This window comes from Vulpes lagopus, chromosome 8 (assembly GCF_018345385.1).
Source record: "Vulpes lagopus strain Blue_001 chromosome 8, ASM1834538v1, whole genome shotgun sequence".
NCBI classification, from domain to species: Eukaryota; Metazoa; Chordata; class Mammalia; order Carnivora; family Canidae; genus Vulpes; species Vulpes lagopus.
Window position 1 is genome coordinate 125376103 of NC_054831.1, and position 27462 is coordinate 125403564.

The 27462-nt window shown below is 42.2% G+C and overlaps 1 protein-coding gene across 5 annotated transcripts in view; it reads left to right on the plus strand.

Annotated features, from left to right (window-relative positions):
• Positions 1 to 27462, plus strand: part of LUZP1 (leucine zipper protein 1) — a 90202-nt gene that overhangs the window by 53016 nt on the left and 9724 nt on the right. For 2 of the 5 annotated variants that reach the window (XM_041765222.1, XM_041765223.1), the window contains exon 2: positions 4378 to 4483. The exons of 1 other annotated variant lie outside the window; for it this stretch is intronic. The gene's annotated coding sequence lies outside the window, so the exon portion shown is untranslated. Of the gene's footprint in view, positions 1 to 360; positions 381 to 4377; positions 4484 to 24628; positions 24681 to 27462 lie in introns of those variants that run through there. 2 more of the 5 variants (XM_041765224.1, XM_041765225.1) reach the window with 2 other exon arrangements.

Consider the following 27462-nt stretch of genomic DNA (forward strand, 5'->3'; position numbering starts at 1 on the left):
ATAGTTCAAGAGCACATCGAACCAGCTTGTTAAGGGTTCATATATGTTGTTATTGGAAAGGACCTTAAACATCATTTTGTCTGAATTTTTTGTTTAGCTGATGAAACGGAGACCCAGAGAGTATAGAAGAGTGGTTGTGAACTGCCTGTCGAAGGTTCCTCACCCTAAGAGAGTATCTTTTCCCGTTTCCCACTTGCTCTGGATTCTCCTCCCTTGTGGGCAGGTGGGATGGGGTGGAGGGAGGATGAGGAAAAAAAGCAGGGCTTTTAGACATGTCTCATGAAATGGGAGCTTGTTTTCCCCCTACATTTACCCGGATTGTCTTAAACTCCGGCATGAAGTAACTGGAGTGCGGGAGGCTGGTCAAGCATGGCATTCAGGTGAGCTGTTTTTATCAACCTCGGTGGTTCTAGGTTGGCTCTCCCCAAGCTGCAGCCACTCTTCAGCCCCAGACCCATTGATTGTTCCTACTCCATCCTGCCATCAGCCTGTTTAAAGGCTGGCTTTTTGGTGAAGAGATGGCAAAGGGCAGAAAAAAACGTAAAATCCCTCCTCTCTTTTCTCCTGAACACTACTGAGAATGCTCCCCCAGCAATTCTAGGGGATAGAATGATTGTTGCCTCGCTTCTCAGTAGACACAGCGGGGCACCAGATTGGACTCCTAGGACTTTGCCTGTTACAGTTATGTCAGGTTTACATTTTTATCCTGCCCTCTCATTATCCACCTTCAGTTTGGTTCTTTGCTTGTATCTGGAAGGTCTCGAAAAGTTAATTAGTAGATATGGCCTGCTCCAGCAGAATCACAGGTTCCTGGTATCTCCATGATCCTTAATTATTCTGGTTCTGTCTGGTAACAGAAAGTCAAGTTATCACTGTGTACGCTCAGGTGGAGGACCGAGAGTGGTTCTTCTAGAGACTGCAGATGACCCAGAGTTTTTCAGTTTGAATAATTTCTCTTGATCTGCACATTTCATGGACTCTTTTCTCTGTCCTCTCCATTCTGTTTTTAAGCCCATTCAGAGGATTTTGTGGTGGTTGTTCAGATACTATGTTTCTGTTCTGAAATTTCCACTTTTCTTTTTTTAAACTTTTTTTTTTTTAAGATTTTATTCATGAGAGACACAGAGAGAGAGAGACAGAGAGAGGCAGAGACACAGGCAGAGGGAGAAGCAGGCTCCATGCAGGGAGCCCGACGCGGGACTCGATCCCGGGTCTCCAGGATCACACCCTGGGTCAAAGGCGGCGCTAAACCACTGAGCCACCCAGGCTGCCCAAAATTTCTACTTTTCAAAAAAAAGTTTTTTCACTTCCTCTGCTTACCCATAATTGCTGCTTTAATGTCCTTGTCTGGTAAATCCAATATTTGGGTCATCTTGGCGTTGCCCTCTGCTAATTATCTTTTCCCTTGCAAACGAGTTTAGATTTTCTAGTTCTTCATGTAATTTGAGATTGTAGCCTGAACACGAATGCATGTGAATGTTAGGCTGCGGAGACACCGATTTCTGGTGATGTTTTTATGTTAGCAGGCTGTTAACTCAGACTCAGAATTGCAGAGTCTGTCTTCCCTGTGGGGAGGGGTGTGTGCAGTTCACACTTAGTCTTTCGGCCTTGGCCGAGGAGCTCGGGTTCTGCCCTGCGTGTGCGCATCCAGGGCGCAGCTAGAGGTTGGGGCGGACTTCACACCCAGAGCCTGGGACTTTGCTTCTCTGGCCTCTTCTTATCCTCATCGCTTGTGGCTGCTCTGGACTCTGTCCATGGTTCCTCCCGAGAGAAAGCCTGGGGTTTGTTTTATGATTGGCACTGCAGCTGGACAGCCCTCGGGTGAAAGCTCCAGAAATGGGGAATTTGTCCCATCCCAGCCCCTTCTACCAGTTTTTGACTTCTTTCCAAATTCAGCCAGCCTTTGTGCACTGTAGTTAGTTTTTTACATTTTGTCCAGAGCTTATTCCTGTTACCTGTTGGAGGATCATACTGGAACCAGAATTACTTAATAGCATTTTTATCTATTATCAAAGTGTTTTGGGAACAAAAGTGGTGCATATTTAAGAGAGCTTCAGTCTTCAGCAATCAAATGAGGATGAACTGATGCATTTTTTCCTACGTGGCTTATTACCTCAGCTGTGCTCAACCATGTTCATTTTAACTTGCTTTGCGACCTTGTGTACCCAAGTCTCTTCTCTGTGGGCTGCACTTTCTCCTCCAGCACATGAGGCAGTTGGACTCTCCATGATTTGTAACGTCCTTTCATCTCTGCTTCTAGACAGACAGACAGACATACACTACTTACTCATATGCTTAATATACTATCCCCACTATCTCCACCAAAAAAGTTAACAATGAGAAGCAGCAGAAGGGGTGCCAGAGGGAAGCGGTATGTGTGGATCTGCCAGGGTGGAAAGCTCTTTGAAGGGGCGGCACTAAAGAGTCTGTGGGTGTTTACAGTCTTCCTCTTGTTCTGGGGACAGAAGGCCAGTACGCCAAGGATGCAAGAAGTCAGTGACCTTCAGAAGCAAAGGGAAGAAGTCATTTGTTGCTTGCTTCCATCCCTTAGAAATAAGGAGAATGTAGACAGTTGAAAATAAATCCGGATTATCAGGAGTTCCTGTTTGTTTGATTTTGGGCAGTGCATTCTATCCTGTTTTGAAGGGACTAGCCCCCTGGGCCTTAGTAATATGCCAGGAAATGTGGCAGGAGGTGATGGGGACAGTAGCTTTCAGCAGGGGTGCTTCTGTCATTGTCAGGGCAGAGTGGAGATAAACCAGATTTATGTGGCCATTTTTTGGAATTCAGAATTTTTATGTAGGAGAGATTCTAGGCTGTGCAGAGGAAGGTATGTGTAAGGTGGGTAGAGAGGGAAAAAGAGAAAAGGGCAGAAGATCTGTGGGTTGGTTCTGAAGCTGGTTAAATAGCAATTACACATGTGCTACTTAGACTGACTTTTTAAAAAGTGTGTGGTGGGGGTAGGGATGTGGGGAGAGCTAAAACCCTTCCCTCATGCACTCAAGCCATCCTTCGGGTGCTGACCCTGGTATAGATCCTTTTTCCTACTTTTCTATTTTTATTACTTGTCACTAATTCTTTTCTGTTCTGGTTTTACTGGCTTGATTAATTAATAAATCAATCTCTTAAAGATTGATTTATTAGAGTGCACATGTGCAAGTGGGGTGGGGAGGGGCAGAGAGAGAGAGAGAATCTCAAGTAGAGTCTGCGTGCAGCGTGGAGCCTGATGCGGGGCTTGATCTCACAACTCTGAGATCATGACTTCAGCCTAAACCAAGAGTCAGATAGATGCTCAACCAACTGAGCCACCCAGGCGGCCCCCTCATCTTTCTTTTAAAGCCATTTGAAAAAACTATCATTCAAGTATCTCTCCATTTTAAGTCTTCTAACTCTCTAGGAGCATAGAGGCAGGGGTGGACTCTGCCATGTGTATGTTGTGGGGTTGGTAGTGGAGGGGTGGAAATCACACTAAAGGGATCAATAGCCTCAGAAGGAGGTCACAGGGTAGTTTGTGGGATGTGTAAGGAAGGGTTGGGCAGTTGTGATGAAAGAAAGGGGGTTAGTTTAAGACCAAGCATCGAAGCTTTCCTTCCAGTGTAGAAGGTATCTTTCCATTCTTTGGTGAGATGAGGGTAGATGGAAGTTTGCCTCAGATCTCCCACCTCCAGTAATTCTAAAGGTAACATTCAGTGGGTTAGTAGACCTTTGGGTCTCTGGTCAAATGCTCCTTAAACCAGAGGGAAATATGTAGACAGAGAAGCTCTACTTGGTTCTGATTGATACTGGGTGGTTCAGGGTCCTTTTGAGGACCTATAAGGCGACCCAACGAGAGTCAGCCTGGTGAAGGGGCTCTCGTCAGATAGGCGAGGGTTTAAATCCTGTCTGCCATGTATTAGCAAACTGCAAGACCTTGATCAAATCACTTGACCTCTCGGAATTTAGATTCTTTATTAGGGGGTGATATTATTGTACCATTGTCTTGTATAAAATATAAAACATATTGCCTGGGGTGTGGTAGATGCTCCACAGATGTTTGGGTTTTTTTCTTACCCATCTTCTAGGACATCTTATTTTGGTAAAATCCTGGCTTTAGCCTGAAGCAGTTATGTATGTGACTCACCCTTTCCAAGTTTCAATTTCTTTCCTTAAATCGAGGGCATTTAACCAGTTGATTTCTGAGATCCCTCTCAAGCTGTAAGATGTCATGAGTTTTTAGACTACTGGGGAATGCAGAGGCATGTTAATTTAAGGAAGACGGTGTCCTCTGCCTTGAGACCAAATCATCTGAGAGGAAAAGGGCAGTCTCCTCTCCCTTCAGCTCAGTCTTGGTGCAGTTCCCGCCTTACCTGTCCTACTTTCTGTTTATATTCTGTCCAGGTCAAGAGGCAGCTGCCATTGAAAGATAGCGAGTGCCTGTTTCCAAGACAGCGAGCACCAGGGGAGCCACCAGAGGTGTTAAAGGAAAGCTTAAATTACCTAAATGGTAAGTCTTCTGTACAGTGAAACCTAGCCATACTGATAGAATTGCGTAGTTTCTGAAGTCTGCAATCTTTGCACCATTGCAGGAGAGGGAGGAAAGTTAGTATTTATCGATGAACCAAACACTGTGCTAAGTACTTAACGGTGTTTTTTTTTTTTTTTTTTTTTTAAGATTTATTTATTCATGATAGACATAGAGAGAGAGAGAGGCAGAGACACAGGAGGAGGGATAAGCAGGCCCATGCTGGGAGCCCGACATGGGACTCGATCCCGGGACTCCAGGATCGCGCCCTGGCAGACGCGAAACCGCTGAGCCACCCAGGCCCCCCCCCCCTTTTTTTAAGCTTTTATTTATTCATTTGAGAAAGACAGAGCATGAGAAGGGGGAGGGGCAGAGGGAGAAGCAGACTTCCCACTGAGCAGGGAGCCTCAAGCGGGGCTCGATCCCGGGACCCTTAGATCATGACCCGAGCGGGACGTAGCCGCTTAACCGACTGAGCCACCCAGGCGCCCATATATGTGTTTTCTAATGTAATCAGCCAATCAGCCAACCACACCAGGGTGAAAATCCTTGCATTTAGTTAACTTTCAGGGATAGGTCTAGCCAGCATTTGCTAAATACTTACTTTTTGCCAGGCTGGTTCTGTTTGACATTCATTATCTCCCTTAGTCTTCACACTGACCCTAGGAGGTAAGTGCTGTTATTTTCTTTTGGAGGAAATGAGCCTGGAGACATTAAATAACTACTTCAAGTTCACACAGGGAGTGAAGGGGAGGACTGGATTTCAACTCTGGGTTATTTTCACTGTAGCATAATGTTTCTCTTTTGAGAAAGTTACTTTTTTTGGTTGAGACAGTGACTGACTTAATCTTTAAAAAGCAAAGCGGAATGAACAAATAAATGCCTTTTGGTTAACAGCCAGCTCCTTTTCCTAACTCCTTCTGGATTCTGTGCACCAGTTATTTTATTGGTTATTGCTAACCAAGGTGGATTGTGCTGAGGAAATAGAGAAGCTCACACTTGTCAAGTTCTGGTGACACAAACTGACCGCTTACTACATGCCTAGCATAATTGTTGATGCTAAACAGCTTTAAACAAAAACAATAATACAGCACTGAACAAAACAGGAAAAGCCCTTGTTCTCAGGGTTTATATACTAAAGGGTAGAAAGAAAGAAACAAACAAACAAAAAAGGAGTAAACATAAACAAATAGGTAACTAGGTCACTAATGTCCACTAGGTGATTTGTGCTCAGAAGAACAAAAACAGAGTCAGGTGGTCAAGTGACAGGGAGCCTGGGGGACTGCTCCTTTATGTAAGGAGTTCAAGGAAGGCCTCTGATGAGGTGATAATTTCAGCCAAGATCTGAAACAGGTGAGGGATCCAGATATCTGGGAGAAAAGCATCCCAGGCAGAGGGAACAAGAAGTGTAAAAAGCTCTGAGGTATGAGTGTAACTTGTCCTTGATGAGGAGGCCAGTGTGGCTGGAGTGGAGTGGTAGGGAAAGAGTAGTAGGAATAAGAGCGGGGGAGACAGTGCGATCCAGATCAAGTAGCCGCTCAGAGCCAGGGCATATGACCTTTGGAGTGCATTTTATTCTAAGTGAGATGGGGGAGGGGAGGCACTGGAGAATCAGAGCAGAGGAGTGAATGAGCTGAATTATGTTTTGAAAGGTTTCATCTGGTTGCTGTGGGAGACCAGACTGGAGGGTGGGGGAGGATAGGGCAAGGTGGGCAGTGTGAAATGAACCAGAGAGACCAGTTAGGAAGCTCTTGCAGTGATTGCAGTGATGAGTGTACTGTCTAGGGGAGGGATGATGGCCTAGACCCTATAGGGTGCATAGCCACAAAGTAATGGATTCTGGACATACTTTGAAGGTAGGGTCAAATTCTCATTCTCCCTGTAGAAATGTTTGGTTTCTCTGGACTTTAGGTCACATGGGTTTGAGGGTATCATTGGAAACTTGACAATGATCCCTGGTGTAATTCTAAAACTGACTGAGAAGTTCTAAAACTGGCTTTCCCTAGAAGCCACTTGTGTTCACTAAGTGAGTTGTGCTGACAACAATTCTTTGTTTTCTTTAAGCTCTGCCTTGCTTTTATTTAACCTAAAGCATCAGCACAAATTTATTATAGAAATACAGAAAATAAAGATAAATGATAAGAGAAACACCATCCATTGATGATTACATAACATTTTGATGTATATCAGGACAGTTCATTTTCGCAAACATTCTTGGCTGGATGGTCTGGAATCTGCTACAAAGGTAATGTGGTGTGTTACAATTAGGTATTTAACATTTTCTCATGTGATCTCAAGACAAAGATGATTTTGGGCTGGCTTACAAGCATTAGTGTATTACTAATATTAATAACTTAATATAAAATATTAATTATAATAATAGCAAATATTATAATATCCAATATTAATAATGGACCAGGGTTTACCAAGAGGGGCTGTTTTTAGTGGCATTCTGGATGGCTGTTCTTTGTTATATTTTGTTTAACAGTTTGAACATAGGCATCAATGACGGTATAGAAAAGATGTGCCTATCATGTTTACAGCGAGTGTTTGCAAGCCAGAATGTGTAGAAGTATTTAGACAATTGAAACTATCTATTGAAACTAACTTTCATGTTGTTGAAATGTGAAAAATACTAAATAATTTAAAATTTATGTAGCACTTAAGATGGACCGGTACTGGTCTAAGCACTTCATGTATTAACTCATTTGCACTAATAGTAACCCTCAAAAGTAGGTATTGAAGCATAGAGAAGTCATGTAACGTAGCCAAGATCACTCAGCCAGCAAGTGGCAAAATCAGGATTTGATTTAAGCTGTTTAGCTCCAATGTCTGTAATGACAGTGTTAACCCTTGTACCATACTCCCTACAAAAGATATAAGAAATAAGCCCTATATTTAGGTTATTAAAATTAATTAGTAGCAGTTTATTTTTAAAAAAATCAGTATGAACCTATAAACTGGTAATGCAACTGCCAGATTAGCTCCTGCAAGTCTTAGGTTCATTATTAAAACTGGATTAACCAGGTCATCTTTCAGATCCTTCCCCACCCCTTTACTCCATTGCTACTGTCTTAGTTCAGGTCCTATTCAGTCTCTTGCCTTGATTATTACAATAGCTCCATAGTTTATCCTGTCAAAATGTCCTTCACAAATGCAGCTTTTTTTTTTATTTTTAAAGATTGATTTATTGGGGTACCTGGGTGGTTTAGTGGTTGAGTGTCTGCCTTTGGCTCAGGGTGTGATCCTGGGGTCCTGGGATCGAATCCTGCATCGGGCTCCCCATAGGGAGCCTGCTTCTCCTTCTGCTTCTGTCCCTGCCTCCCTCTCTGTGTCTCTCATGAATAAATAAGTAGAATCTTTTAAAAAATTAGAGAGAGAGACAATGAGCATGTGGTATGGAGAAGGGCAGAGGCAGAGGGCCAGAGAAACAAGTGGACTTTTTGTTGAGTACGTGAAATCCCCACCTGAAACTGAGACTTGGGCACTTTAGGGACCGTGTGACCAGATGCCTCACAAACGTAGTTCTGATTGTGTGACTCTCTTTGTCCAAAGCAGGTGGCACCTTTGCTTCCCATGCTCACTTGTAGACATGTAGTATGTGTTGTGGAGGATTTGTACACTGGTGTTCTTTTTATTTCCCTTTTGAATGAGTTGGCCACATTCACGAGATTGATGTAAAAGTAGAACGTGATCTCCCCTTTTCACCTGCGTCCTCCCAGGCCCCTGTGACTCACAGACACTATTGGCCTGATCTCTTTGGCATATGCATTTGCAGCCTTTTTCCTAAAGGCTAAGTATCTCTGCTTGAAGGTGGCACCCAGATCTGAAAACAGCCCCTCAAGATGTAGCCTGGGTTACAGGACACAGACTAACACCTTCCTTGACTTTCCGAGCATTTGTGAGTTTTCTTGCCCTACTCCATCGTGGTATGCAGCGCCCATGGAGGGAAAATAACGATGAGCTCAGAGCCCAGGAGAGGAACACAAACACTAGCAAGGAAGCAGTGTGGGTACAGCGGGGGAAGGCAGTACATTTGTGTTGCAGGGTGTGCGCTGTTTGAAGAGGCGAGGGGAGAGGGGACAGGTGCTGCGGTGACAGATGGTCTCCTGGAGCAGAGCAGGGACAGAGGAGGCCCGAAGGAAGAGGAGAGGGGGAAAGCGCACTCGTTGGCTTGGTCCTCAGCCACGGCCACCGCGGCCCCCTGCCGATGGATGGCAACGGTCTCTGCCCTGCACCCCTGTCTGTGCTCCAACCTCACCAGTTATCTGCTCTCTCCTTCCCCTCACTCTTCTCTGCTTAGTCCTGAGGGAGGAAAGTTGCCCAGGTGCAGCCATGGATTTTCCCTCCCTCCTTCCCTACTCCCCTCTTCTTTCTTCCCTCCTTCCTCCTGTCTTTCCTTCTTATGAACAGGTCTTTTATACCCTTTATATACCAGAGACAGCAGTAAAAAAAACAGCTACAGACACAGAAAAAGCCTGTCTCTGGCGTCGTGGATCTTACATTCTAGTAAAAAGAATTAGGTAGTATTCGAGTGGTTAAGAGTGCTTAAACAAGAAAAAAAAAAAAGGAGCTGTCCAAAGATGGAATGAGTTGTCTTGGGAAGGAAGAAGAGTCCTGCTGGTTATTAGAAGTGTTTAAACAGTAGAGTGGCTACTTGCGAGGTGCCTTCTGCATGGGGTGGGAGGTTGGGTCACAGGTCTCTAAGTCTTTTCCCACCTGGGGAATCTTTCTGTGCTTGTTGGGCTACTAACTCTTGAGGTTTGTATATCAAACACGTGAATTCGTGCTTCTGGGAAAAATATGAAGCCCAGGAATGACAGAGAAGCCCTTGGGAAGAAGTGGTGGTGGGATGTGGATGGCCTAGGGGTTGAAGACAGGTGCCTAGAAATGGTTGGGAGGAAGCTGCTTAAAAACGGGTTGGCAGACAGTGGTCCACAGGCCCACTGCCTGCAGTTGTAAATAAAGTTGGGTGGAAACACAACGATGTCATTCACGGACACATTGTGTATGGCTGGTCCATGCTATGGGGCCAGAATTGAGTACCCAGGACAGACCCCAACTCAGGTCTTACAAAGCCTGGACTATTTACTATTAAACTAAGTTGTACACGTCTATGTATGCTCTCAGACTTTTCAAAACTGAAGTATAATTAACACACAGTGTTGTATTAGTTTCAGGCATACAACATCAATTCAGCATTTTTACTCCATGCTTTCCACGATGGATACTATTAAACCCTAAAGAAAAAGTTTGCCGACCCCCTGCTTTCAGTGACTGTTGGGAAGAGGAAGTGTGAATCATGGTAGCTGTGTTAGGGGGAAAGGGCAGGGCAGGTTTGATTATGTTCTATTTCAGACCTTCCTGGTCTGAAGGATGAGAAGAAGCCAACCTCCAAAGTGCTGGATCAGGCTGTTTGGAACTGGGTTCAAGAACTTGGGCCGGAAGGAGCCTCCAATGAGAGAGAATTGGTGCTGTATCCCTCTAGTGTGAAATGGAACCGAGCTAGACACTGGTGGGGGGGACAAGTTGGCATTAAAGTATAGGACCACCCTTCCCTCTCATCACTTTCCTGCGATTCCTGAGGTTTAATATCAATAATTTCCTTCCCAGAGTCCACCCTCAGGCACGATTAGTCACTTCTTCTGAGCTTCCAATTGCAACATCTATCAAGTGGTAAGATGTGCTAAGTGAAAAAAGCGTGGTAAGCAGAAGGATCGGCGCTGTATTGTAGAAGACGGTCAGGGAGGCCTCTTCGTTATTGTTTTCTGACTAGTTCTCTTGTGCTTTAAAGGCAAGGGACGGGTGTTGATAACCTGCCTGGCACTTGGCAAAATGCTGGGTGCATCATAGGGGTTCATAGATGTCTACTAAAGAAATGAATATTCCCTGGATAAACATACTTACTGGGGCCTGTGGGGGGCACTGGGAGGAGAGGCATGTGCCCCTTCCTTTTCCGATGGTCTTGGAGGTAGCAAAGCATTTCTACCCTGGTTATGCTTAGGGCCAAAAGATCAGAGAAAAGTGACACTCTGACCCCATTTTCTATCAGTTTTCTTGTTTTCCCTGATGGTAGAAAGGCTGGTTTTAGTGGGAGGCTGTTTCTAGGAGGATTTTGCCTGGTGAAACTTACCTCAGGTCTGCATGGGACTTTGCAGAGTTCTTTAGCTGACTGTTTTTTGTTTGCTTGTTTGGTTTTTTTTTTTTTCTGGCTGTGAGGTAAGTCAGGTTGGTATTTTGTTTGCTCAGAGGAAGGTGCTGGGGCATAGAGAAGATCATTGATTTGGCCAACAGGATAACATTCTCAAAAGAATATGGACTATGGAAGTAGACTTGCGTTAGACACCTGGCTGTCGTCCTTGCTGTGTGACCTTGAGAGTTCAAAGGTCCCTGTCCCATGACATTACTGGGAAGGCTCAGTGGAATACTGGTAGTAGCTACTGTGACTTCTCCTAAACCCTTTACATCCCCTGGGATTACCCTACTCTATGGATGAGAAAGCCTCCGAGAGGTAATTTAAGAAAAAGTAAGTGGTAGATCTGGGATTCCTGGGGAAGGTGTGTATGGTAAGTACTTTATATCTTGACTGCAGCACAGTAGTGCTCCACTGCTGGGTGTCCTCTGCATCTTTCCTCTTACTGGTCTGTGTATAGTCAGGACTCCTCACTTTGTAAAAATGCTTCAGAGTTTCCGGGAAGGGGGTTCTACACAATGGGAAGAATCCTGGATAGACAGGAGACTAAGGTCCTTACCTTTACTGCTGAGTTGCTAGAGAAACCACAGTGTTTACCTCTGAGTCTCCATTCCTTAATTTGTAAAATAAGGGGATTGGGCCAAACAGGTGGTTTTATTTTTAAAATAAAATCGGTGGAACTCCTTACAGTCATATGGGGGAAACCCAATGTGTTAAGAAGCTAATAGGTGTTGCTTTGGTTGATGAAGTGAATGAAGGAGCCTGAACTCTCAGCCTGCCCCAGCCTTCTCCCCTGTTTTGCCCTGGGGACTCCTGAGGGGATTTGCTGAGCCCAGTTTGAAAACCAGCGGGCTAAATGATCTCTTAGCTACATTTTGGCTCTGAAATCCCATTCTAAGGAGTGGAAAAGGATCCAGATTTTCTTTTTTCCCCTTCTTTCCCAACATGAGGTCCAATTACTGGAGCTAGAAAGCCTATGAATAATGTGTTTTTTTTGGTATTTATGCCCCATGCATTGACCTGAAAGCCAGAAGGGGCAGAGTTCAAACAGGGAAAAGTACTGGGGCTGGGACCCTGCAGGTGGCACTGGGCTTGGGATGAGGTCATTCGGAGCCTCACCGCAGGACCTGATATATCTGTGCTGGCCATATCTGTTCCTGCCAATTGTTTTTGCCTTTGTAATCCACGAGTAGCTTGTTGACATCATTTTTATTACTTTGTGTTAATGGTTAGTGCCAAAGGGCTGATAAGTCATTTAATAATTGGGGGGCTCATTCAGCCATTCATTGATCAAATTTTAAGCATTAATTCTGTGCTAGGCTTCCACCTGGGTACCGAGAATACAGTGGTGAATAAAACAAACTGGAGAGACAGAGCGCGTAGATACCACTGGAATACGTGTGTTGTCTCCTGTGATGGGACCAGTACGCACACTCGCTGTAAGAACAAGAAGGAAAGGCCCCATCTGGCCTGCGATTTTGAGAGGGAGGTGCTCCAGGAGCTTCCAGGAGGAGGTGCTAAGGTGGGATTTGGAGCAGTGAGAAGGATTACCAACCAAGCCAGTAAAGGCCCGGAGGTGAGAGAGGGCAGGGTTTGTGGGCTGCAGGAGTGTGAGGTTTGAACAGGAGGCTGACGAGACCTGCAGGGCCAGGCCTTTTGGGGCTTCACATGCCTCGTTGGGGACTTTGGTCTTTATCCTGAGAGCAGCAAGGACCTTGAAGGCATTTTGAAGAGTGGTGTGTAAGAGCTCCTTCTCTTCACGTCTCCAGTAAGTGTATGCTGGATAGTTACTGGGCTCAGTTGTGCTGTACTGGCTGGTTCGTGTCAGAGTTTTGAACAGAACATGTAAAATTGGCACTAAAAGCCAGATGAATAAATGAGCAAAGGGATTCCTGGGTTCTACTAATTCAGAATTAGAATTTGTAGATGGGGCTATACTGAAGTTTAACATTTCTCTCTTCCAAAAAAGGAATTTGTTTATGAAAATGTAGTGTGAGAGTTGCTGAGGGGAATGTTTTAGTTTGGGATAATAAACATTTAAAAAAAAAACAGCTTTATTGTGATCTAATTTATATGTCAAAGTTGATCTCTTTAAAGTGTACAATCTAATGGCTTTCTAGCATACTTATAAGGATAAGCTGGTTCAAAGCACTTTGTAGAAACATCGTATATCACTTGCTTTCTGCTAATTGTTATACCAATGTTGATCCTTTTAAAATCACTTTATGACCCATATTCTGTTCAGCTCCCCATTTCCTTCACCCTGTGTATAAACTGGTCAGGTGTTGTGTTTTGTGTTTTTACTGTACCACTAGGCAAAAGGACAAAAACAGATGGTACTCAAAGTAGGAGGAGTGGATGGGAATAAGAGAAAAGTTTTTTTTCTTATAAAAATATATAAATCAGGCAGCCTGGGTGGCTCAGCGGTTTGGCGCCGCCTTCAACCCAGGGCGTGATCCTGGAGACCAGGGATCGAGTCCCACATCAGGCTCCCTGCATGGAGCCTCCTTCTCCCTCTGCCTGTGTCTCTGCTCCCCCCCCCCCCAATTAATAAATAAATCTTAAAAATATATATATATAAACGTACGGTTTCTTTTTCCCCTTCCATTTTTGAGAATGAGGAAGCATATAAACTGGAAAGAGAAAGAAGGGAGACCAAAAGAAGCAAAGAGAACAGAGAGAGAGAGAGATGGACCAGGGAAGCAGAGGGGCAGGTGGAGAGGGAGAACCAGCTTGGTAGAAGGCAGGATCCTCGAGGCTGGGGGAGGGAGGCAGGCAGGCAGGCTCTGTAGCTCCAGCACCTCCAAGGCCTTGGTGTTTTAGGGCCGGTGCGTGGGCTCCATCTGCCGGCTAGAAGCTTCCAGTGCGACCTGGAGAAAGGATCTCCGGGTTGGAGACAGTGGCTTCTGGCATTTCCTCAAATCTTTTTGCCCTGGGTTTTCTTGTTGGGATCATTATTGAATCAGTTCTTCTCTTCCGAATGGTGGCTATTTTTTTGTTATGGCTCAGACCACGTTTCCTCACTGCTTCCCCCAATTTTAAATCTAATCACATCAGACTGTATTACCCTGCACCCTTGGTGCTGCTGTCATCTCTCATGCCCCCAACCCCCCAGAGTGCCTCTAAGTTCTCAGTGACTTTAGCTTCTTATCTAATGTTACTCTTGTCATCTCTCATCCTGTTAATAAGTGGTGCTTTCAAGGTATGATTCTGTGGTCCTTGCAGCACCTTTGCCTCCCATTATTTCTCTCTATACCAGGGATCTTCCTCTTTCATCCCTGCTCCCAGCAGCCCCATGAACATGATCATCTGTGTAGAAAAACTTCAGGATTTTTTTTTTTTTTAATGAGACCATCTTGGGGTCGCCTGGCTGGCTCATTTGGAGGAACATGCAATTCTTGATCTTGAGGTTGCAAGTTCGAGCCCCATGTGCGTGTAGAGATTACTTAAAAAAAATATTTTTAAAAAGGAAAAAGATGGGCAGCCTTCAGCTTAGCGCAGCCTTCAGCCCAGAGCGAGATCCTGGAGACCCGGGATTGAGCCCCACTTCGGGCTCCCTGCGTGGAGCCTGCTTCTCCCTCTGCCTCTGCCTCTGCCTCTCTGTGTGTCTCTCATGAATAAATAAATAAAATCTTAAAAAAATAAAAAGGAAAAAGACTATATTTGAGAGAATCTTTCAGTTCATGGAATTGAGGGGAAGAGATTTCCCATATATTCCCTGCCCACCTGCCTTCCCCATTGTCAGCATCCCTCGCCAGAGGGGCACATACTGGCGAACCTACATTCACACGCTATAGTCGCCCAGGCTCTGTGTTCATGTTATGGGTCACTCTTGCTGGTGTACATTCAGTGGGTTTGGCTAAATGTGTGATGACATACATCCGCCATTGCAGTGTCATATAGAGTAGTTTCACTGCCCTACACATCCTGTGCTCCGCCTATTCATACCTTAGTTTTTGACATTCTCCAGTTCCTGGAGATAGGTCCCTCTGGAATTACCATCTCCTGTCTGGCAAGCTCACTCCTGCTGGTACCCTGACCCCAATGGTCCTTCCGTCCTTTGTTGGTCCCATCAGTTCATTTGGTCCTATTACATTTTCACTGTTCTCACATGTTCTTGTCCAGTTTTACTGGACAAGCTTAAGTTCCCTTGGCCGTGCCTGTGATTCCCGTGGCCTCTCTTGCTTTGTTCTAGTCCTAGAGCTCCATCCGGGTCATTCAGACCCTGTCTCCTCTGTGCCTTCATCTGGTCAGCTGAACAAGACTGGATAGAGAAATACGACCTTGCCGACTGGTTTCACTGTAACCATGAAATTTAAGTGGGCCCTTAATGTTGCCTATTTGCCCTCGCCTCGCTCACCAGATCTCAAACTGTTAATACTTGATCCCCTGTTGCCACTTTAAAATGGTGACCTTGCTTGCTATTTCAGTGAAGACACGAAACTGCCTGAAGAGAACTCCTCCCACCGTACCTGCCTTCCCACCTGCCCATGCCCCTGCATCCTCTGCCTGCCTGCCCGTCACCGTGCATCCCCTGTTCTCCAGCGCAGCTGCTGTACTTTATCCTGGAGCCCCATTTTCTCTCTCTTATCCAAGAACATTGCTCTAGAATGTTTCTGCCTGTCTTTCATAACTTGTCAAATTTTCCCGTTTTTCCTGGAGCATACTCTTATCAATATGCCAACATACTTTTTCTTCCATCTTAGAAAAGAAACCGCTTGATTCCACTTTTTCTGTCAAGCCCCCCATTTGCTCTATTTATTTATATTCCACTCTATTTTTGTATTTTACTTAAATTTTATACATTTTGTATTTTCTGCTTTTTAACAGAATTGAAAAATCATTTAATATTTGTTATCTCCCAATTCATCACCTTATTTTCTCTCTTAAACTCACCTGATAAAACTTTCACTTCCATCACTTAACAGTGCTGCTCTTCCCAGGGTGACTTCCACGTGGTGAAATATAATGGTCTGTTCTTAGCCTTCATTTTACTTGAGCCATCAGCTTCCTGTGACAGGACTTAGCACCCTTTCTCCTTGAAAGGCTTTCTTGGCTGGGCTTCTAGGATACAATCTCCCAGTTTTCCTTTACCTTGCTGACTTTGTCTTTGTGTCCTTTGCTGCTTACTCTACATTTCCACTAGTAAAAAATATGGCCACCTTGGGGCTAAGACCGTTGAGTTCTTGATTTTTCTGTAGTCGTGCAGTTCATTGACAGTCTCATCCGAATCCTGGCTTTCTAAGCCATCCATTCATTGTTGATTATAGCACAGATTTATACATTCAGCCCATTCTCTCCTGAAGTCCAGCTTTGTATATTCAGACAGCCTCTTGAATGTCTCCATTTGGATGACTGATTCATATTTCATAAATAATATGTGTCTAACTCACCTCCTGATCTTTCTTTTCAGACTGCTCCATCCAGTCATCCCTGTTTAAATTGATAACATCTCAATCCTTCTATAGATTCAGAGCAAAACCCTCAGAGTCATTTTTTAAAAGAGTTCTTTATTTTAAGATTTGTTTATTTATTTTAGAAAACCAGTGGGAGGGGCAGAGGGAGAGGGAATAGACTCCTTGCTGAGCACAGAGCCTGATGTGGGGTTTGATCTCACAACCCTGAGATCATGACCTGAGCCGAAACCAAGAGTTGGATGTTCAGCTGACTGGGCCACCCAGGTGCCACCCCCCTGCCTCCACCCAAACCCCGGGAGCCATTCTTAATCCCTTTGTCTCACACCTCACAGGAAATCCAAGAGCAAATGCTGTGATTCTACTTTCAAGTGGCCAGAGCTGGACCACTTCTTACCATGTGTGGCCAGTGTCCTGGGCTGGACCATAAGTGCCTTTGCCCGGATTACTGCTCTCACCCTTACCCTCTGTGGTCTGTTTTGAGCACAGCAGTCATGTTGATCTGTATCTTATTTTATAGGTCATCCGTCTCTATTTTTTGTTAGCTATATAACATGTAGTGTACAAACCTTAAGTTATGTAGCTTGATGGCAGGAATCTGCCATCCATAGAACATCCCCAGGAGCCTCCTTCTGGTCATGGTCTCCCTAGAGGGTAGCCATGATCACCACGGATGAATTTTTGCCTGTTTCTCAACTATGTTTAAGTGAAACAATATAGTCCAGATTGATCCCTTTAAATCAAGTCAGAATGTGTTATTCAGAACCTTTGGATGGGTCTAGATAAGAAATCAGAGTCCTCCCTGGGGTCTCCAAGATGCTCCCACTTCCTCTTCTGATTCCATCTCTCACTACTCTCCTTTTGTTCCCTCATGTCCAGCCATGCTGTCCAAAGTATGCTTTTTTAAGTCTTTGTTTTCAGTCTTCTCTTTGCCTAGAATGTTCTTCTCTAGATATTCTTTGCTTCTTTCGAGTCTCTACTCAGGTGTTACCTTGAGGCCTACCCTGATTACCCTGTTTAAAATTGCAACCTCCTCTCAGCATCTCCCCCCACCCCTAGCCAGCTTGTTTGTCTGTTAAACTAAATTTTTTTAAAGAGCACTTTTAGATTCACAGCAAAATTGAGCAGAAGGTAGATTTCCCATATACCTCCTGCCTCCACACATGCACAGCTTGCCTCATTATTTATATACCTGACCAGAGGGGAACATTTGTTACAACTGGTGAACCCACATTGACATGTCATTATCACCAGAGACCACAGTATACATTATGGTTCATTCTTGGTGTTACACAGTTTCTGAATCTGCACAAATTTATAATGAGATGTATTCACCATTATAGTATTATGCAGAGTAGCCTTCTTGCCCTAAAAATTCACTCTCTTTATCCCTTCCTCCTTTCTACCCCCTGATCTTTTTATTGTCTCCATAGTTTACATAATTTTGCCCTTTAAAGAACGTCATAGGGCAGCCTGGATGGCTCAGCAGTTTAGCTCCGCCTTCAGCCCAGGGCCTGATCCTGGGGTCCGAGGATCCAGTCCCACGTCGGGCTCCCTGCATGGAGCCTGCTTCTCCCTCTGCCTGTGTCTCTGCCTCTCTCTCTCTGTGCCTCTCATGAATAAATAAATAAAATCTTAAAAAAAAAGTCATATAGTTGGGGTCACATAGCCTTTTCATATTGGGTTATTTTACTTTTAAGCTTCCTCCTTGTCTTTTCATGGCTTGACAGCTCATTTCTTTTTAGCTAAATAATATTCCATTATCTGTATATACCGCAGTTTATCCATTCACCTACTGAAGGGCATCTTGGTTGCTTTCAAGTGTTGGCATTTGTGAATAGAGCTGCTAGAAACCTTCGCATGCAGGTTTCACTCCTTTGGGTAAATACCAAGGAATGCTGTCGCTGCATTGTGTATGGCAAGAGTGCATTTACTTGTAAGAGATCACCGAACTGTTTTCCAAAGTGAGCTGTCTCATTTTGTATGTCCACTAGCAGTGGGCATTCCTTTTGTTCCACATCCTCACTAGCATTTGGTGTTGTCAGTGTTCCAGATTTTGGCCATTCTAATAGGTGTGTAGTGTATCTTCTTATTGCTTTGTGTTCCTCTGATGACATATGATGTGCAGCATCTTTACATATGCTTATTGGCATATGTATATTCCAATATACATATTCTCCGGTGAAATCTTTGTTAATGCCCATTTTTAAATCAGACTTTTCTTATTGTTGACTTTTTTTAAAAAGATTTTACTTATTTGTTTGTTTATTTATTTATGAGAGACACACACACAGAGGCAGAGACATAGGCAGAGGGGGAGAAGCAGGCTCCCTGCAGGGAACCTGAAATGGGACTTGATTCCAGGACCCCGGGATCATGCCCTTAGCTGAAGGCAGATGCTCAACCACTAAGCCACCCAGGCATCCAGAGTTTTAAGAGTTCTTGGCATTTTATGTTTACACTCCTTTATCAAATGGGTCTTTTGTAGATATTTTTTTCCCAGTGTGTAGTTTGTTTTTCATTCTTTTGACATTGTCTTTTAAAGAGTGAAATTTTAGTGAAGTGTAGCTTACCAGTTATTTCTTTCATGGATCACACCTTTGGTGTTGTATCTAAAAAGTCATCATTATATCATACCTGAGGTCATCTAAGTTTCCTCCTATGTTACCTTCTTGGCATTTTATAAGTTTTATGTTTTATTTTTAGGTCTGTGATCCATTTTGAGTTAATATTTTTGAAGAGTGTAAGATCTGTGTCTAGATTCATTGATTTGCATGTGGATGTTCATTTTTCCAGCACCAGAAAAGACGAGGCTGTCTTTGCTTCATTGTTATTGCCTTTGGTTCTTGGTCAAAGTTCAACTGACTATGCTAATGTGGATCTATTTGTGGGCTCTGTTTTTTGTTCTGTTGCTTTGTGTGTTCTTTACCAATACCACACTCTCTCGAATACTGGAGTATTATAGTAAGTTGTGAGGTCAAGGAGTGTCAGTCTTCCAACTTTGTTCTTCAGTATGATTTGGCTCTTTGGATCTTCCCAATCAGTGTGTTGATATCCACAAAATAATTTGCTGAGATTTTGATTGGGATTACATTGAACGTATATCTCAAGTTGGAAAAAATTAACATTTGGACAATATTGAGTCTTCCTATTCATGAATATGGACTATCTCTTCATTGACTTAATACTTCTTTGATGCATCAGTTTTATAGTTTTCTTATATAGATTGTGTACATATTTTGTTACATTTATACTTAATGTAATTCTTTCTTGGGAGGTGCTAATGTAAATGTGTGTGTGTGTGTGTGTGTGTGTGTGTGTTTTAAAATGATATTGTGTTTTTAACATCAAATTCCACTTGTTCATTGCTGGTATGTGGGAAAGTGACTGACTTGTAGGTTAACTTTGTATTTTGCAGCCTTACTATAATGCTTACTAGTTCCCGGAATTTTTTTTCGTTGATTCATTTCGATTTTCTAGTCATGTCGATGCAGACAAAGACAGTTTTATTTCTTCTTTTCTTTCTTATTTTCTTGTCTTATTGCATTAGCTAGGACTTCTAGTACAATTTTGAGAAGCTGTGGTAAGGGGGGCCATCTTGCCTTGTTCTTGGTCATAGCAGGAAAGTTTTGAGTTTTCCACCGATTAAGTATGATGCTAACTGTAGATTTTTATCAAATTGAGCAAGTTCCCTCTATTCCTAGTTTGCTGGGAGTTTTATCATGAATGGGTATTGGATTTTGTCAATACTTTGTAATTTTTAATAAGATTATGTGATTTTTCTTCTTTAGTCTGTTGATATTCTGGATTATATTAATTATTTTTGAATGTTGAGCCAGTTTTGTATATACTTGGGATAAATCCCATGTAGTCATGGTCTAAAATTCTATTTATACATTGTTGGATTAGATCTGCTAACATTTTGTTGCAGATTTTTCATCTGTGTTCATGAGTGATTAGTCTGTAGTTTTCTTTTTCTTGTAAGATCTTTGTCTAGTTTTGGTGTTAGGGTAATGCAGGCCTCATAGAATGCTCTAGAGGGGAGTATTCCCTCTGCTTCTAACTTCTGGAAGTTTGTAGAAAATTGTATAATTGGTATAATTATAGTTATTCTTAAGTGTATTTTACAATTACCTGTGATTACCATATGGTAATTCTATCTTTAATAATTACCATCCAGGCCTGATGTGTTTCCTGTTTTTGAAGGTTATTAATTATTAATTTCTTAAATATATACAGTCCTATTCAGATGATCTATTTCCTTCTTGTGTGCATTTTGGCAGATTGTATCTTTTAGGCAGTTGGTCCATTTCATCTAGGTTATCAAATTTGTAGGTATAGAATTTTTGATAATCCTTTATTATGCTTTTAATGTCCATGGGATCTGTAGTGCCATCCTCTCTTTAACTGCTGGTATTAATAATGTGTGTCTTGGGATCCCTGGGTGGCGCAGCGGTTTAGCGCCTGCCTTTGGCCCAGGGTGCGATCCTGGAAACCCGGGATCGAATCCCACGTTGGGCTCCCGGTGCATGGAGCCTGCTTCTCCCTCTGCCTGTGTCTCTGCCTCTCTCTCTCGCTCTGTGTGACTATCATAAATAAATAAAATTAAAAAAAAATAATGTGTGTCTTCTTTTTTCTTTGTTAGCCTGGCTAGAGGCTTATTGATTCTGTCGATCTTTTTTTTTTTTTTTTTTAAGATTTTATTTATTTACCCATGAGAGACACAGAGAGAGGCAGAGATATAGGCAAAGGGAAAAGTAGGCTCCATGCAGGGAGCCTTATGTGGGACTCGATCCGGGGATTCCAAGTTCACGCCCTGGGCCGAAGGCAGGTACTCAACCACTGAATACCCAGGCATCCCTTGTCGATCTTTTCAAAGAACAAGTTGATTACTCCTTCAGTTTTTCTTTTCTTCAGTTTACTTTGGTTTTAATTTGCTTTTGTTTTTCTAGTTTCCTAAGATGGAAGCAAAAATTTCGATTTCTTCTTCTTTGATCTATGTATTATTTAGAAGTGTGTTGTTTGGGATCCCTGGGTGGCGCAGCGGTTTGGCGCTTGTCTTTGGCCCAGGGCGCGATCCTGGAGACCCGGGATCGAATCCCACATCGAGCTCCCGGTGCATGGAGCCTGCTTCTCCCTCTGCCTGTGTCTCTGCCTCTCTCTCTCTCTCTCTGTGACTATCATAAATAAATAAAAATTAAAAAAAAAAAAAAAAAAGAAGTGTGTTGTTTAATCTCCAGATATTTGAGTACTTTCCAGCTTTCTGGGATTGATTTCTAGTGTAATTCCTTTGTGGCCTGAGAGTAGATAGTATATGGTTTCTGTTCTGTTCAAGTTGTTAATTGTGTTTTCTGGCCCAGAATGTGGTCTCTCTTGGTGAATGTTCCATGTGAACTTAAGAATGCATATTCTGTTGTTGGATGTAGTACTTGATTGATGGTGTTGTTGACTTCAACTATGTTCTGATTTTCTGCCTGTTAGATCTGTCCATTTCTGACAGGGGTGCTGAAGTCTCCTAGCTATAATAGTGGATTCATCTATTTCTCTTTGCAATTCTGTAAGTTTGTGCCTCACATATTTTTTTTTTTTTTTTTTTTTGCCTCACACATTTTGATGCTCCATTGTTAGGTACATATACATATTAAGGATTGTTATATCTTCTTGGAAAATTGAGACTCCTATATCATTATGTAATGTCTATCTTTTCCCCTCATTTCACTTGCTCTGAAATCCGCTGTCTGAAATTAACGTAGCTACTTCAACTTCCTTTTGCTGTGTGTATGTGTATTTTTTTTTCTTAAAGATTTTGAGAGAGAGAGAGAGACAGAGATAGCAAGAGAGAGCATGAGTGGGGAGGAGAAGCACAAGCAGGCTCCCCACTGAGCAGGCTCCATCCCAGACCCTGGGATCATGATCTGAGCCAAAGGCAGACACTTAACCAACTGAGCCACCCAGGCACCCCTCCAACTTCCTTTTGATTAGTTAGCATGACATATCTTTCTCTGTCCCTTAACTTTTAATCTTTTTTTTTTTTTTAAGATTTATTAATTTTAGAGAAAGGGCAAGGGAGGGGCAGAGGGAGAGAGAGAATCTCAAGCAGACTACCTCCTGAGCATGGAACCCAGTATGGGGCTTGATTTCATGACCCTGAGATCATGACCTGAACTGAAATCAAGAGTCAGACACTTAACCTACTGAGCAACCCAGGCGCCCCTAGTCATTATGTACTTTATTAAAATTTTAGAGTGGGTGCACTGAGTAATACATTGTATTGTTGAATCCCTATGTTGTACGTCTGAAACTAATATAATGTTGTACATTAATTATATTGGAATTAAATTTAAAGTTGGGTCCCCTGGGTGGCTCAGTTGGTGGAGGGCATGCATGACTATTGATCTTGGGGTTGGGAGTTAGAGCCCCACCTTGGGTGTTGAGATTACTTAAAATCTTAAAAAAATATATATATTTTAAGTGGGTTTTTGTAAATGTATATTTGGGTCTTGATTTTTTATCTACTCAGACCAGTCTCTCTCACTTGGTATATTTAGACTGTTGATATTTATTTATTTATTTATTTATTTATTTATTTATTTATTTATTTATTTATTTATTTATTTATCTTAAAAGATTCATTCATTCATTCATTCATTCATTCATTCATTCATTTATGATAGAAAGAGAGAGAGGAGGGAGAAGCAGGCTCCATGCCAGGAGCCCGATACAGGACTTGATCCCGGGACTCCAGGATTGCACTCTGGGCCAAAGGCAGGTGCTAAATCGCTGAGCCACCCAGGGATCCCCTAGACAGTTGATATTTAAAGTGATTATATGCTCTTGTGTTTTTGTTCCTTTTTTTTTTTTTTTCCTTTTTTTTTTTTAAACATCTATACTTTTGTTTTTCTTAAGATTTTTAAAAATTTTTTTATTTTTTTTTTAATTCATGAGAGACATATAGAGAAGCAGAGACGCAGGCAGAGGGAGAAGCAGGCTCCATGCAGGGAGTCTGACGTGGGACTCGATCCCCAGTCTCCAAGATCACCCTAGGCTGCAGACAGCGCTAAACCACTGCGCCACCAGGGCTGCCCGTTTTTGTTCCTTTTTGTCTTTTTTTCTGCCTTTTGTGGTTTTAACTGAGCATTTTATATGGATCCAGTTTCTGTCCTAAGCATATCGATTAAAACTTTTTTTTTTTTTTTTTTTAGTGTTTGACCTAGAGTTGCAGTGTAGATTTATAGGTAGTACATGTACCTTATAATAAAGTGTTTCTAGTTCTGTGTCCCTTGTACCATTGCGGTCATTAATTTTATTTATATTTAAGCTACAGCCATTGAATACATTGTTATGATTTTTTTTTCATTGTTATGATTTTGAACAAACTATTATCTGTTAGATCAATTGAGAGTAATAAAAATGAAAAATGCCATTTTACTTTTATCTTAATGCTCTCCCTTTATGTAGTCTGAATTTTTTTTTATTAAAGATTTTATTTATTTATTCATGAGATACACAGAGAGTGAGAGAGAGAGAGAGGCAGAGACACAGGCAGAGGGAGAAGCAGGCTCCATGCAGGGAGTCCGACGTGGGACTGGATCCCCGGTCTCCAGGATCACACCCCGGGCTGCAGGCGGCGCTAAACCGCTGCGCCACCAGGGCTGCCCTGGTGCCTATATTATTTTTCTGCTCACTGATGAACTCTTTTAACATTTCTGGCAAGCTATGTTTATTGGCAGTGGATCTCAATTTTTATTTGTCTGAGAAAGTGTTTATTTTTCCTTTATTTCTGAAGTGGTATAGAAGTTTTTTTGTGTTTGCAGGGTACAGAATTGTAGATTGGTGGCTTCCCCCCCACCTCCCTCCCAACATTTTAAATATTTCACTCCACTGACTTCTGGCTTGCATAACTTCTGAGAAGACAGATGTAATTCTTGTCTTTGTTCCTCTATTGGTAAGGTGGTTTTTTCCCTGTGAGTCTTTCAAGGTTTTTTCCATATCTTTGATTTTCTGCAGTGTGAATTTGATATGTCTAGCGTTGGGTTTTTGTTTTTTCTTTTATCTTTTTGGCATTTATCCTGCTTGGTGTTATTTGGTATCTGACACTAATTTTTGGAAATTCTCAGTCATCGCTTCAAATTTTTTTCTTTTTCCATGATTCCTGTTACATGTTATAACCTTTTGTAGTTGTCTTTCTTTTTTTTAAAGTCTCTTTACTTTTGAGGTTTGGAAGTTTCTATTGATGACATACCCTCAAGCTCAGAGGTTTTTTTACCCAGCTCTGTTAGTCTATTAATGAGATATTTAAAGGCATTATTTATTTGTTACAATGTTTCTGATTTTAACTTTTTTGATTCCTAGAATTTCCATTTCTGTTCTTGTATGATGTCTACTTTTTCCATTAGAGCCCGTAGCATATTAATCATAGTTTTAAATTTTTGGTAATTCTAACATCTCTGCCATATCTGAGTCTGGTTCTGATGCTTGCTCTGTTTCTTCAAACTGCCTTTTTTGCCTTTTAGTATGCCTGGTAATTTTTTGATGAAAGCAGGACATGATGTCCTGGATAGAAAGAACTGAGGTAAGTAGGCCTTCTCCCCTTCTTCTCTCAGACTCTCATGCTCCCCCAAACTCCCATGCCCCTTAGGTGATACAGGATGGCTAAAGGGAGCTGGAGTTGGGTATTTCCCTTCTTGCAGGCTTGGTTTGAAAATGCTTGCTTTAACCCTCCCCCTGCTGGGTGCTCAAGGGAGTTTTCTCTCATCTTCACCGTGAGAACCTTGTACAGCTCCTGGAGGTAAAGTCCACAAAATGCAGTGCATCCCCCTAAGATTGAGACTGCCTCATGTTCTTAATTTGCAGAGTTGTCCACACTGGGCCTCTAGCAATTTGTCAATTGTAGTTATAGGTTTTCCTACCCTGGTGCCGATTCCCACAGATACTCGTGAGTTTCTGTTCTGTTAGATTATGATTCCCTGCATCCACTTGTCTAATTTTTCGAGAAGTGGATTTTGTGGCCTCATTTCTCTCCTGGATTTTCAAACTGTTCAGCTTTTTATATGTTAAGACACAGTGATGACTTCCTAACGTACTAGACCAGAAACTGGAAGTCAGCCCTACCTTCTGTATGCTTTTTACTTCTCTCCTGCCTTAAGATTTTTTTTTATTGTGGTAAAAATGCATAACCTAAAATATATTCACATTGTTGTGCAAACCAATCTCTGGAACATTTTTTATCTAGCATCACTGAAATTCCATACCCATTAAACAACAGTTCCCACTTCCCCTCCCCAACCCTGTGGCATTTACCATTCCGCTCTGTTTCTATGGATTTGAATATTCTAGATACTTCATATGAGTAAAATCATAAAGTATTTGTCTTTTGTGACTGGATGGTTTCACTTAGCACAGTGTCCTCAAGCTTCACCCGGGTTGTACTGCATGTCAGAGTCTCCTTTTTAAAGACTAATATTTCACTTTAACATATACTACATTTTGTGTTTCCATTCATCCATTGATGGACACTTGGGTTGTTTCCACTTCTTGGCCGTTGCAAATAGCGCTGTTGTGAATATAGATAGGTATGCAAATATCTCTTCCAAGATTGTTTTGAATTTTTGTGCTTATACCCAGGAGTGAAGACTGCTGGGTCATATGGTAATTCTATCTTTAATTTTTTGAGGAGCTGCCATACTGTTTTCCATAGCAGCTTTTCCATTTTATTTTCCCACCAACAATCATGAGCATTCCAGTTTCTCCATATTCTCACCAACACTTGTTTTTTTGATAGTAGCCATCCTGATGTGTATGAAGTGATCTCTCTCATTGTGATTTTGATTTGCATTTCCCCAATGATTAATGATATCAAGTATCTTTTCATATGCTTCTAGGCCACTTGGATATTATCTTTGGAGCAATGTCTGTTCAAGTCGCTTGCCCTTTTTTTATTTTTTTAATTTTTATTTTTTTTTAAAGATTTTATTTATTTATTCATGAGAGTGTATACACAGAGAGAGAGAAAGGCAGAGACACAGGCAGAGGGAGAAGCAGGCTCCTCACAGGGAGCCCGATGTGGGACTCGATCCCAGGTCCCCAGGGTCATGCCCTGGGCTGACGGTGGCACTAAACCGCTGAGCCACCCAGGCTGCCCCACTTGCCCATTTTTAAATCATGTTATTTGTTAACATGTAGGAGTTCTTTTATATATATTCTGCTTATTAATGTCTTACTAGATATATAATTAGCAGTTACTCTTAACAAGGTCTAAGGTTAGTTATAATTAACTGTCTTCTTCCCCCAAACTACAGCTTCTTACGAACACTTGAATTCTGATTTCTTTATGACTTACATATTATTACCCAGCATTTAGGTTTAGTTCCACTTTGGTTTTATCCTGCCCTACCCCCTCCTGTCCCCAATTAACTTTTGTTTATTGTTTAACTGAACCAATGCTTGTTTGGATTAATTTCTTTGCTTTCCATTCCTTCTTGCGTATCATGCCTGCCTTAAGTGAAAGATTTATTTTTCTGAGAGTGTGTGTGTGCATGAGTAGGGAAAGGGGTAGATGGAAAGGGAAAGCAGATTCCTTGTTGAGCGTGATGCCCAAAATGAGGCTCGATCCCACAACCCTGAGATCATGTCCTGAGCCAAAATCAAGAGTCCGATGCTCGACCGACTGGTCCACCCACGTGCCCCAGTTTCTATATTCTCAATTATCATAAATCCATAAATAGCTTTTTCAGTGAAGGTGTGTTAATAATGAATACTTAGGTTTTTATTTCTCTTTTTTTGTTCTGAAAGAGTTTCTAATTGTACCTTCTTTCATAGTTTCACAGGGTATCTTCTTCTAGGTTATTATTTTCTCTTAGAACTTTAAAAGTCTTACCATGTCTTTTATTTGACACAAGTTTCTGAGAATCTACTTCATTTTACTTCATAGAGTACATATATATTTTTCCTTCTTGTTGCTTCTCTTAGTGGTATTCTTCTGTATCCTTACTATGTGTCTAGGTGCAGATTTAACTTTGTCCCTGCTTGGTTGGGACCTTGCTTCCTAAATATGAAGCTCCCTATCTTTCATCAACTCTTGAAAATACTAGTAGCTCTTCAAATATTGCGTCCCCCCATTCTCTCTATTCCTTCCTTTTGTTAAATGTGTTAATTTTATTCCCCATCCATTAACCTTTCTTTCTTTTGAAGATTTTATTTATTTGAGAGAGATGGTGAAAGAGAGCATGAGCAGAGAAAGAGGGAGAAGTAGCCTTCCCCACTGAGCAGGGAGCCCCATGTGGGGCTCGATCCCACGACCCTGAGATCATGACCTGAGCCAAAGGCAGCTATTTAACCAACTTAGTCACCCAGGT